We start from the raw sequence: 12385 nt of genomic DNA, 5'->3' as shown, positions 1-12385 counted from the left end.
GCAGCCATTGCACAGGAGGAGAGGAAATGTTCACTGAAGGAAAAGAGAATATCCTTGGATAACAAGGTCAGCTTAGGCCTCTTGAGGTTGGAAGAAGATGGTAGTTACAATGGTGAGGTGTCTACAGGGGGCATATACCCCTTGCTTGCCCAAGGTATTGTTCTTAGCTTTGTTTTGGGGACAAAACTGACAAATGGTTTGCCTCCTATGAAGGAGATTAAAGAATGCGCAGGGTGAGTGAACAGCACTGGGAAGTGTACCTATTGGACTTAGTACCAACACTGTGGATGGATACACTTCTGACTCCTGAAAACAGGGTAGCTGACTCCGCTACTCACATGAAGAATTATGCCCTTGAGCAGAAATGTGCTCACACACAAAGGCTCACAACAATCCTGGGTTGGCTTTTTAGATGTCTCAATAAAAGCAGTGGAGGACTGAGTAAAAAGCAATACAGTCACTACTTATGAAAGACTATATAATCTAATCATGAAGGAGAAAACCTGACTAATTGTTGTTCAGAGTTACACCATCATCCAGTGATTTCAATTTGACTGGCACAAGGCTGCTTAGTAAGGCAGCTGCCATTTGGGTGCACACACGGGTGTATACAAATTCCCAGGGGGTTATCCAGATCCCCTCAGGGGAAAAAATGAGTAAGAAGAATAAAAAGTAGTTCTCACAAGGGCCCAAATGTATACTCATGCTCTTTCCAAACTCAAGTGGGTAGGGTACAAGTGAAAGAAACCTTTTGATCGCATGAAGGCTGTGTTGTGCTTGGACTGTCACAAGTCAGGACTTAAAAAGGAAGAATCAGTCTGTTTCAGGCAACCCCCCATTGGTGGACAGTCCCAGGGGATTGCAAGTGTGGGCATTGGGGTGCAATCTTTGCCTAGGGAACTGAAGCCACCATAGTCTCCATAGGGTGGGTGGTTGTTGGAGCCCTGGCTGCCTTACCTCCCAGGATGGTGAAGTGTGTCAATGGCAAATCAACAATAGGACCAAGGTAGCAGCAGCTAATGAGTGATATAGGAGCCAATATGATCACAGCGGTGGACAGACTGGTTTCATAAAACCAGAACATCCCAGATGTTTTCCCGTAGGGTAGTCAACAATGACAGTGAGGTAAAATTTCATCCTACAGCATTGGCCAACTTTGAGTGGGGAGGGGTTATTGACCTAAAGAACGTTGCTGTGATCTAGTCCATTTTAGTGGAGCATCTGTTAGGACCTAGAAACCTCTGCTAGGGTTGAGGTTGAAAGGAAGACTCATGCAGAAATGTTTAATCTGGCAGAGTGGGTGTGTGGGCCCAGACACCCCATAGGGGAATGCAAGGGAGCATGGAGTCTGGGCCAATAGCCTTGGTTCCCATGTGAAACTAACTGGAGCTCTGCACAGAGGAATAAAGGTTCTGTCTTGATTTTAGGTAGCGAGGAGCACTCTGGGATTGTTTGCAGTAGCACAGACAGGAACTCCTGCAAAAGTAGGTTGGTTTACCACAAGGAACGTTTTTCATATTGTTTGGAGAGAAGCCAGTAGTCACCCCCAACCACAGTCTAGTGCCAGGCAAAAAGGAGACACTCCTGGGCACCCTCTTCAGAACACTTGTGGAACTGTGAAAGACAGAAGGGCTACACCTTTGTTGAGACCTGTGAGGAGACATAGAGGACTGAACCTGCTCTCATTTGCACACAGGAAAATGAAGTGGAATCCATGGGTCAGTTGGCTGACCTCCTGTTCAACTACAGGCATACAACTAGCTGTTAGAAGTCGTTTTTACTGAAGAGCTTTTATTACCAGTTGCAACTGGACCTGCCGTGGGCCCTGCGATTGACTTCTGTGGGAGTTAGTTTTGACCACTAAGTGGTGTCCCTGAGGTCCTGAGGCCCATGAATGTGTCAAAGTGCACTCCTCCTAACATCCTAAAAAACTTAATAATTAGAAACCTTTTAATTGCAAGACCTCTTGAGGACCATGACAAGCCTGCCAAGTCAATTTAATAACGGCTGACGCTGGGCCAAAGATTCACGTTGCTTCCACTGAGAGTGTTTCTGCCGCAGCAAATCCATTTAAATGGGACATCACAGAAAGGGTGTGTGTCTGCCTTCATGAAGCTCTGTTTGAATATAACTTGCAATCTTGCCCCACCTGAAGAATCTGAGCTCCAAAAAAGCGTTGAAGTCTGAATGTAGAAATCTTCGGTAAGTGAAGGTGCAAAAAGTGCCCTTCTGGTAAGGGAGACTGTCCTTGATGCAAATTTTGAATTTGTCCTGCTCTGAGCTTTCCCACCAAGTTATTGGCTTCACTGGGTCCTCATCCGGTGACTATTCAGCCTTGTGAAAATCTATCTTTGCCACTAACTGCTGCCTTGTCCTGGTGAGGATTTTGACTTCTGTTTCAGAGACTTAGTAAGAAGGTAGTACTTCCTATTAGGATAAACCTGGTTTTTGTATCTGACCTGTGATCCATTGTGGTTGGTCTTAAATTGCTCCTTGGTCGCGGTCAAGTGCAACCAGATGACCGTGATTGAAATACAATGTTTTTTTTTTTTGTTTTTTTTTTTTACTTTAAGGAATCATATCTCTGGCCTCCCTTATTGGATTGATCTTGTTTTTGTGTAATTTTGTTTATTAAATTATTCTCAATTTTTATAAATTGGAATGCGATTTTTTTATTGTGTTGTGTTTGATGTTTAAACTATTTTGGCACTTCAAAATACTTTACACAAGTTCTTAAGTTAAGTCTATTTGCTCTGTGCCATAGCTTCCAGTGGTTGGGCTCTGGTTTAAGTTACTGAAAACTTTAGAGGTCCTAAAGCATTATTACTTGCAGTGGACTGCATTCCAATCCAACTGATAAGGGACTTTCACCCAACTATTTCACAAACAAATTGTAAGTACAGCAGGAAATGCCTTCAGATGAGCATTATCATGCCATAACAGCACTTCGTGAAATAATATTTTAAATGGAAAAGTGATTCACAATCCACATACAAGAGGAAAAAATAAAGCTGAGACACAAATCTGCCTGAGATGCTATCTAGTGTGTGTGCTACCTGAAATGCCCATGTGGCCTCAGATACATGGAAAAGACTGAAAGGAAAATGAAGAAACACATAACAGAAAATAAATGTACAATTAAAAACAAAAAAGTAAGTCGGGGGGAGCCTCCTATTTTAATGAACACAATCACCAGGTGTCACAATTCAGATTGCAAGTGGTAGAACACGTGAAAAGCTATATCCAAGGTTGAAATAAATCTAAAACACTACTACAAAGGGAACTATTTGAGATGAAGAGCCTGTATACAGTTTATAGTGGGTGATGACTGACAAAATTGATTATAATGTAATGTTAGGAATATCATGTATGCCTCTCCTGTTAGGGACACCCCAGTAAGATAATGGAAACCATAAGCCTTCCCGTAGTTGAACAAGTTAGTACTTTTATACTTTGATGATGCTGCCAGCAGTGCATAGATTCAGCATTATTTTTTCTCAATTAGGGATATGATGTAAGAGGCTACAGGACAGACACTATTCTAAATAGGAAGAACATCAAGACATCATAGTTGATATAAGAAGCCACAGGACATCCTATATTCTAATTTGGAAGAACATCAAGGTATCATTGTTGTTATCACCTATATATGGTAATGCACAGTTTCATCATTAGCCCTGAAAAAAAACACACATTTAAGTATGACATGTTCAGAGGCTTATTACACACCAGCTTAGTTTCCCGCATAACTTTGTTTAAATTGAGTTTTATATTTTGTGGCTTATTACCCGTGAGGGTATCCAGGCACTGTCCAAGGGCACGGGTAGATTAAGGGATTTGCCCTGAAACACAGTATGTTGCGCTGACTACAAGACTCGAACCCAGATGCCCAGCTCCTGAATCGGCAACTCTGGCCAGAGCGCCAAATCCTCTCCATCATGGAAGCTTCGAATGATACATTCCTGCATCTCACCTTATTGACCATCTTTAGTACTTCTTGAGTTTTTACAAATATTTTATGAATGTATATACTAAACTAGATAAGGGTTTACCCTAATGGTGGAATTAAACAGGTGTTGCCATCTGCACTGTACACCACCACCATGGAACACTATTAGAAGCTTCCATTTAATAGTGGGCAGATCCAGTCATATTTATCCTCTTATCTTTTAGTCTCACTCTACTTGAAATAAACAAGCATTTGCAATGCATTTGTCTCACCTTTGGGGCCTTATTTGTATTTAGCTATGCAGCACATTAGCCTGGGCGCTGAAACATCTACTGTTCTTTAACATGGAGGGGAAAGTAAGCACCAAACTGCGTGACATGCTAGGTATGGGAACACATGGAGAGAAATATTGCCTTTCAGCGGGAAATGGTATAGTCCAAATCTCTGTTTTTAATATAAAATCAGGGCCTTAGGGTCATATCACTGAAAATATAAAATTTGAAAAAAATATTATTGTCTACGGGTGCTCGTGGAAGACAATTTCTATGCACTGGAATTTAGAGAATGCTAAAGGTTAGTACAGTGCCTAAAAGCGCAAAGTACCACTCTTAGTTTTGTGATCATGCTAGACTGGGGCGGGGAGTCATAAGGTCAAGTTGACTGTAATGGAGCATGGGTCAGAGACAGGGACCAGTTTAGTCCTGCTAAAAAAGTTACCTTTTCAAAGTCTGGCCCAAGGACTCAAGTTCACAGGGAGGAGGCTGTGAGGAGCACGGGTTGTCTCTGTAGCATCGAAGATGGCTGATGCCGTAGCTCGAAGATCTGGTTATGAGACTCGGACTATTGTTACTGGAGCTTCGCATTGGTGGTCACTACAGACTGTCAAGGCGGTAGCGCAAAGTACAGATTTCACTTTGCCAGTTGTGACTGGCGGTCTCTGTAGCCCGAAGAGTCGGGTTCACTGGTGCTTCAAGTTGGCAGTTATCACAAACAGCAAGATCTTGGTGCAAAGTGCCTATTTGTGGTCTCAAAGAGCCCAAAACTTAAGGATTTCTCCTTTTCTTCCAAAAGTTCAACTGATGGTGGGAAGCACCTCTTGGGGATGAGGAACTCACTCCAACAGAGGCCAGCAAGGACCAGGCCAGTCCAGCTTCAGGTCCAGGCAGGTCCAGGGTAGCAGGTCAGCTAGGCAGCTGCAGAGAGACCTCTGGAGCTTGTTTTGCCCCTGTGGCTCTGAACAGGAGGTCTGACAGCTGACCCCTGGAGTAATTTCAGGTAGCCTTGGAGGAAGATAGCAGGTTTAGTATTCCTTCTCAGATGGCAGGGTAGGCCTCAAGCAGCAGAGCAGTCATTCTTCTGTTGTATCCACAAGCCGAGGAGTGTACTGAACAGTGGGTCTCAGGGTCCAATATATATACCTGGCACCAGATTTGAAGTGGTAGAAGCTTTTAGACTTCCACCTCATCTAGTTTTGGAATTCCCTTCCTCACCATGCTGAGGCCACAAAATATCCCAGGTGACAAAAGGCTAGTGTGAAGTTCTGTGTGAGTGTGCTGCAGCAGCTCCTTTGAAATGCAAGTGTGGTAGGTGACAGCTCTGCCCCACCCATCCTGTCAGGATGGGCAATCATACTAAAACTGGGTCCCCCTTTATGGACACTATCTGGGGAGAATACACAAAGGCCGACTGCCAACTACACTTAGTCATGTAACCCAGTATGCAGGCTGCAGGTAAAAATGGTTAGAACAGGAAAATGGCAACTTTCTAAATGTGGCCTTTTCAGAATTGTGTAACAATAGGTAGGGGAAGACAAGGATCAATTGTGATCCAGTAGGGCATTAATTACCTTTCACAAGAGAAGGGAATGGAAGGTCCGGCCACAGTCGTAGCCCCAGATATGAAAGCAACAAAATGAGATGACTGGGCTGTTCCTTAGGAAAGGAAAGAGGAAAGGATCACTAGGAAAAAAGGGTTAGTGCTCAATGGAGGACAACCCCTGGGTATCCAATTTGTTGGATATAATGGCCTCACACACCCTTGCGAGTGTCATGCTTCATCATCGGCAATGCTCCAAGTTTCAAGTTTATTTTATTTGTTTTGGTACTCTACTGAGGACCACAAATTTTATACGATAAAATTCAGTTACATATACTTTTAGAATTTCATATTAATATAAAGCTAAAAAAGGTTTTAAAAATTTATAAAAGTTATAACAAACTAGTTCATTCGGAGGAAATTTGCATACTGTGATCAGATCCTTTACGGTGGTGATACGGCAGTTAATGTATATAGGACACAGATGTTTTGTCCTAGCTGCCACTACTTTTGGGTTAGGGCATATGAATAAAAGATGTTCTACATCCTGCTCCCCTCCGTGGCAGAAGTTACATAATGAAGATCCGTTTGGGAGCCATCTTGATGTTGTGGTTAGCACTGGTAAGATGCCGAGCCTTAACAGGGCAATTGATCTCCTTGCTCCGTGCGAGAGATTGAAGTATATGTATTGTTGCACTTGCTTAGGTGCGATTGTTTCCGTGAAACTTTTATACAGAGTCAATTTCGCACAGTGTGAAAAATCAAGGTCATAACTGAGTCTGGGGGTGAAACATTTTTTAAAAAGTTTCAGTTGTGACGGAGTCCACGTGAGCAACAGGTTAGCATTGATCTCAGCTAGTTTAAATGCAGTGGACATGTTGCTGAAGAATACTTGTTTCGGAGCGTCACAGTCAAAGGTCTCGATTTTAAGTAGTGAACGGAGAGTTCCAGCCTTTGTGTGCAGCAGATTATATGCCCACCTGATGACGTTTGCGATAGCTCTTGAGTAGGAGCTCGTGATAGAGAATTCGAGGCGAAGAGCTTGCACCAGGGTGGAGTGTGATACCTTCAGAATTTTCCTCAGTATCTTCCCTTCTTTTTGGTCCAGGAATGACCACTGTTTTATTGGAATATATTCCAAAGCAAATGATAAAACTGGAGGTATCTTTGTACTATATACTTTGAGAAGGGATGAAAAATGTCTGTTGCCTGAAGCCGCGTATAGTCTTTGAAGGGCTCCGGCATGCACCTCGGATTTCCTAGTCAGGTTATTAACCTGTAAATTGTTTTTTAATGTCTTAGTGAAAATCCTGCCCAGGTATGTGTATTCCTCTGATTAGCATCAGTTTAAATACAGCACATAAGTTGTACTTCCTGTATGACACTGCTCCTACCTAAGGGTTAGAGTTATAGGGTGTCAACAGTACCCGGTGGATCTGACATCAAGGGAGAAGCCATAAAGTTTCAGGTTTCTACTGCTCGTGTCAGGGCCAGTCAAGCCTACCCATCTCACCGGGTCCGGATAGTCCACTATCAGAGGACCACCAGAATAAAAATTGCTTTCCGGTACCTTAGGCCACATTTTATCCTCACCCACACTATCTACTCTGTCCTAGCCCCTCACCCCCACTTCACCCATAGGCAGTTGGTTAAAAGATCTCCGATAAAGAGCCCCTCTTAGAGGTGAGCCCGTTGGGCATTGCACCGCCTGCCCAACGTGGAGCATTGCCGATGATGAAGCATGACACTCGCAAGGGTGTGTGAGGCCATTATATCCAACAAATTGGATACCCAGGGGTTGTCCTCCATTGAGCACTAACCCTTTTTTCCTAGTGATCCTTTCCTCTTTCCTTTCCTCAGGAACAGCCCAGTCATCTCATTTTGTTCTTTTCAGAATTGTGACTTAAAATCTGACCTTATCATGAAAGTGAGTTTTAAATTAAAATGTATTATAGACAAAAAGGCATTTCTACCTGTTCACAAGCAAACATTATCACGTATTAAATGTAATAGAGTAACCCAATGTTATCCAATGGGAGAGGTATGCCTTGCAGTAGTGAAAAACAAATATAAGAGTTTTTCACTACCAGGACATGTAAAATTAAAAGTATATGTCCAACCTTTTATAGACAATGCACCCTGCCCTCTGGGCTGTTTAGGGCCTACCATAAAGGTGACATGTATGCATTAAAAAGGAATGTTTATGCCTGACAAAAAGGCTCATTTTGCCAGGTCAAAATGACAGGTTAAACCTCACACAGACTACAAAGGCAGTCCTCAGACATGTTTTAAAAATCTACTTATGTGGGTGGCACAATAAGTGCTTCAGGCCCGATAGTAGTCTTTAATTTACATGCCCTGGGTCCATGTAGTATTAATTTACTAGGAACTTACAAGTAAAATATATGTGCCAATTGGGTGCAAGACTATGCTACCGTGTTTAGAAGATAGAGCACAAGCACTTGAGTTCTGGAAAGCAGTGGTAAAGTAAATGGAGTCCTCAAAGCAAAAACAATTGGTTCAGAACACAGGAGGGATAAAGGCAAAAAGTCTGGGGATAACCCTGCAGACATGGCCAAGTTGAACATAGGCCTATTGCTCTGTGAAGTGTAACTTAATTTTTAACAGCATAAATACAAAAATAAGACCCAACCACAATCACCGACAATGTGTGCTGTGAGTTCTCAGGCCACATAGACATGACATTTGTGATCGCAATTTGCCGAGTTTTTGACACATTTGCAAAATCGCATATCTATACAGAATCTAAGCGCTAGGATCTCCTCTTCATTCTCTTCATTCCAAATATTAGTCTTAAAGAGGTACTTTCCTATAGATCCAAGATATATCAAATCTTAAATTTACCGCTTGCTCTTGTTTATGGTAATTGCTTTTAATGTGAAAATATAGTAAATTAAGTGCATAGTTTTTTTTCAATATTACCTTACTAAACACATCTGTATTATTAACACATTATTGACATCCAATCACAAATTGTATGCATGGTCTGTACACATTGTATCACTTTGCAGCTTCCTTTAATAAGCTTGGGGAAATGGAGCGTGTCAATGGCCCAGATATTTTGTCACACATATCAAGATATTCACATGATCTTTTTATTGTTAGGAACTCAAATATGATAGGTTAAATTATTCATACAATGCAATCATTAAACATTAATTTGGTACATTAGATTGCATTTTTATTAGAGAACATTGACAACGTTTTAGGAGAAAGCAATATGTTGGCACCTTTCCCAAGACAAACATTTGAAAACAATTGGCTTGCGACTATTCAATTATGCTAAAACAATTTGGCGAGGTTAAGCTTCTACCAGTATCAAACAAACCCAAATATTTGAAACTTTTTCATCTTCTATTTGCCAGTGAATTTTAATGTCTTTCCAGTTGGGCAGCAATATTTGAATTGTAGTTCTTAGAACCCCTCCATTTACAGATCTTCATTAAATATACAGTACAAATTATTTTATCTTGTATAACAGCTTAATGGAAATTTTCAGCAGCCCTCTTGCATTTGTCAACGTTTTCTCTAAAAGTATCAGCTTCTCTATCAGTATGCAAAACACTGAAAGCCAAGCAGACATATTCTATTACCAACCAGCATGTATGCAAGTTAATATAAAAAGACTAAGCAATATAAATTAAGTTGTTCATAATGAATTGTTAAATATTTATACTCAATGCATGCCTGCACATTTTATCCTTTCTCCTAGTATGCAGATGAGTGAATCAATGGGTAATGTGTACTTTATTTCATTGCATAAATTGTGGTACTTCCTCCACCATATAATGAGAGTTGCTAACAATTCATTGATATAATTGGTTCTCTTTAATAAGGAATACTTTAAAAGTCATAGCAAAACTGGAAAACAAAAATACTCTCTCCTTTGAAATACAGATGTGTTTATCAGGTTTTAGTTATTGTTCTAAAGATTTATTTCACTGATAGTTTAATATTGGTTTATACAAATCAATTAAACATAATCTGAGTTGATACATTTTAAAATGTTTAAATTACATTACATTATATTTTATCCTGTTCAAACCTATACCAAAATTTACAAATAGCATTCATTATGCGTCTATGATCACAATGATTAGGATTTAATCTGTATTTCTTGTCAGGCATATCAGCTAAATTAACCTGTGGTGCTAATAATGGAACTCAAGAGGAATTTAAATTGCCACAATACATTCAATATGATGTCAATTAAACCAGATGTACACAATGTCCATATTGTGTTTCCTGGATGGAATATCCTGCCATGCACCGAAGTGCTTATATACCTTTAGGTGTCAAATGTGAATATGGATATAACTCATTGACAATTAGGTTCTGGTGTACAAAGTCTTTTTGCAGTAGCAAAGGATCCAATTTGCAGAACTGGGGCATTCGTGATGCAAACATTATTTTATGTAGGTATGAAACCCAAAGTGCAATTCGCTAACACGTAACCTGATTATAATTTGGCTTTGTGAGTCCATACCAAATCATATTTTGAAGGGCGTATTTAGGGCGTTCTTTCCGACTACTGGTTCGGAATGCCAATTATTAATGTATGGAGACCATAATCTAGATGCCAAACATTAAAGTTTTACCGACTAGTGAAACATAGTTAAAAGTTCCCAAGAGACCCTTCCCCCCTTGTGAAGTTGAGAAAACTTTTAGGGGAGACTAGCATGTGGTCCCACGGACCACTGTCTAGTCATAAAAAAGGTTAGTTGAACATTTCAGTTTTTTAAATGCATCTCACTTCCCTTAAAGGTAAATGTGCTGCATTTTAAAAACAAATGATTGCTTTATTTAAAAGCAGTCACAGGCATTGTGTTCTTCTGACCTCTGCAGGCCACCATCTCTGTGATTATCATACTCCATAATGAATTCAGCCAAGCGGCATAATAGGGAGATTCAACTGTATATCCCACCCATGCTTAAAGCTTAACCCCATGGAATGAGGCACTCAGACAAAAAAGAGAAATTGTGTTTTCTATGAGTTCCTTGAGAATAATGGTTCGATGAATCAATGGTGTAATATAAAATTGCTATTTCGTTGATTAATGTACTGATTAAAAAGTAGTGCTGTTCTTTGAATTAAGGGTGGGCGTAGTGCTCTGCTCCGCCCGCGGAGTGTGCATAGTGCTGCCCACTACGTGGTCAACGAAGTAGGAGTAGCAGGCAGGCTACGCACACGCCACGGCGGAGCAGAGTTGCCCGCCACCTGCCTCCCGCCCGCCCTCATTTTAAAATAACTTAAATTGTATAAAAGTAAGGAAAATGTCTTACCTGAGCTGCGGCGTCCCGGAGCTCTCTCTTCCTGCTTCATCTGCAACTTCTTCCTCACAAATGCACAAGCGCGGGCGCCCGCGCATGCGCATTTCTCGCTAGAAATGCACATGCACGGGCGCCTGCGCATGCGCATTTGCGAGGAAGAAGTTGCCAATGAAGCAGGAAGAGGGAGCCCCGGGACGCTGCAGCTCAGGTAAGACATTTTCCTTACTTTTAAACACTTTCAGTTATTTTAAAAGAGGGCGGGAGGGAGGCGGGTGGCGCGTAGTGGGGCTACGTGGAGTGTGCGAGTGTGCGTAGATTTGGCCACATTACGTGATGCCCCACGTAGCCCCACTGCGCCCACTACGCCCAGGGTTACTTTGAATTAGTATCAATTTATTTCTATTGTGAGAAGCATTATGTGTATTGTTTTTTCAGACAATTTATGATTTATATTAAGTGTTGATGAACGTTAAGATTCTGGGTAACAGAACCTGGGGAGAGACAGTCCAGTCACCCCATCCTGGATTCCCCTGGGTGTCTAGTTTTCAAAAATGTATAGGTTTGCTAGGTTTCCCTATGTGCCGGCAGAGCTAGTGTTCAAAAACTACAGCTAGGCACTTTGCAAAAAAGGGTAATTTTTCATTGTGAAAATGTGGTGATTCCACATTGCGTTTTGAGCCGTTTCCTGTCGCAGGCACTAGGCCTACCCACACAAGTGCGGTACCATTGTTCTCTGAAGACTTTGGGGAACGCGGGGTGGGTGGAATTTTGTGGATCCACGCAGATTCCTGAATTTCCCACCACCGAAATGTGAGGAAAATGAGTTTTTTTCGACAGATTTTGAGGTTTGCAAGGGATTCTGGGTAACAGATCCTGGTGAGAGTCAGTCAAGTCACCCCATCCTGGATTCCTCTCAGTGTCTAGGTTTAAAAAATATATAGGTTTGCTATGTTTCCCTTGGTCCCGGCTACGCTAGGACCCAAAATCCACAGGTAGGCACATTCCGAAAAAAAGTCAGTGCCTAGTGGGCTTTCTGCCACCCTGGGGAGGAAGAAATCAGGGGATATTGCCCCAATATATAACCCTGAGGGGGGCAGAAAGACTCTGGCTTTTCTTTTGGGGTGTTGGGGTCATTGGGATGCCCATTCTGGTCAGCCCCCACCCCTGTGTATAATAGTGGACTTTCTGCCCCCACAGGGGGCAGATCAGGGGCTACTGCCCCATATGCCTCCTGGGAGGGGCAGAAAGACTGTGGCATCTTTTTTGGAGTGGGTGGGGGCATTGGCATGTCCATTCTTGGCAGCCCCCACCCCAAACTTTGTAGAAAAA

Source organism: Triturus cristatus, chromosome 7, assembly GCF_964204655.1.
Source record: "Triturus cristatus chromosome 7, aTriCri1.1, whole genome shotgun sequence".
Classification (NCBI taxonomy): domain Eukaryota; kingdom Metazoa; phylum Chordata; class Amphibia; order Caudata; family Salamandridae; genus Triturus; species Triturus cristatus.
This window is presented reverse-complemented; position numbering follows the sequence as displayed.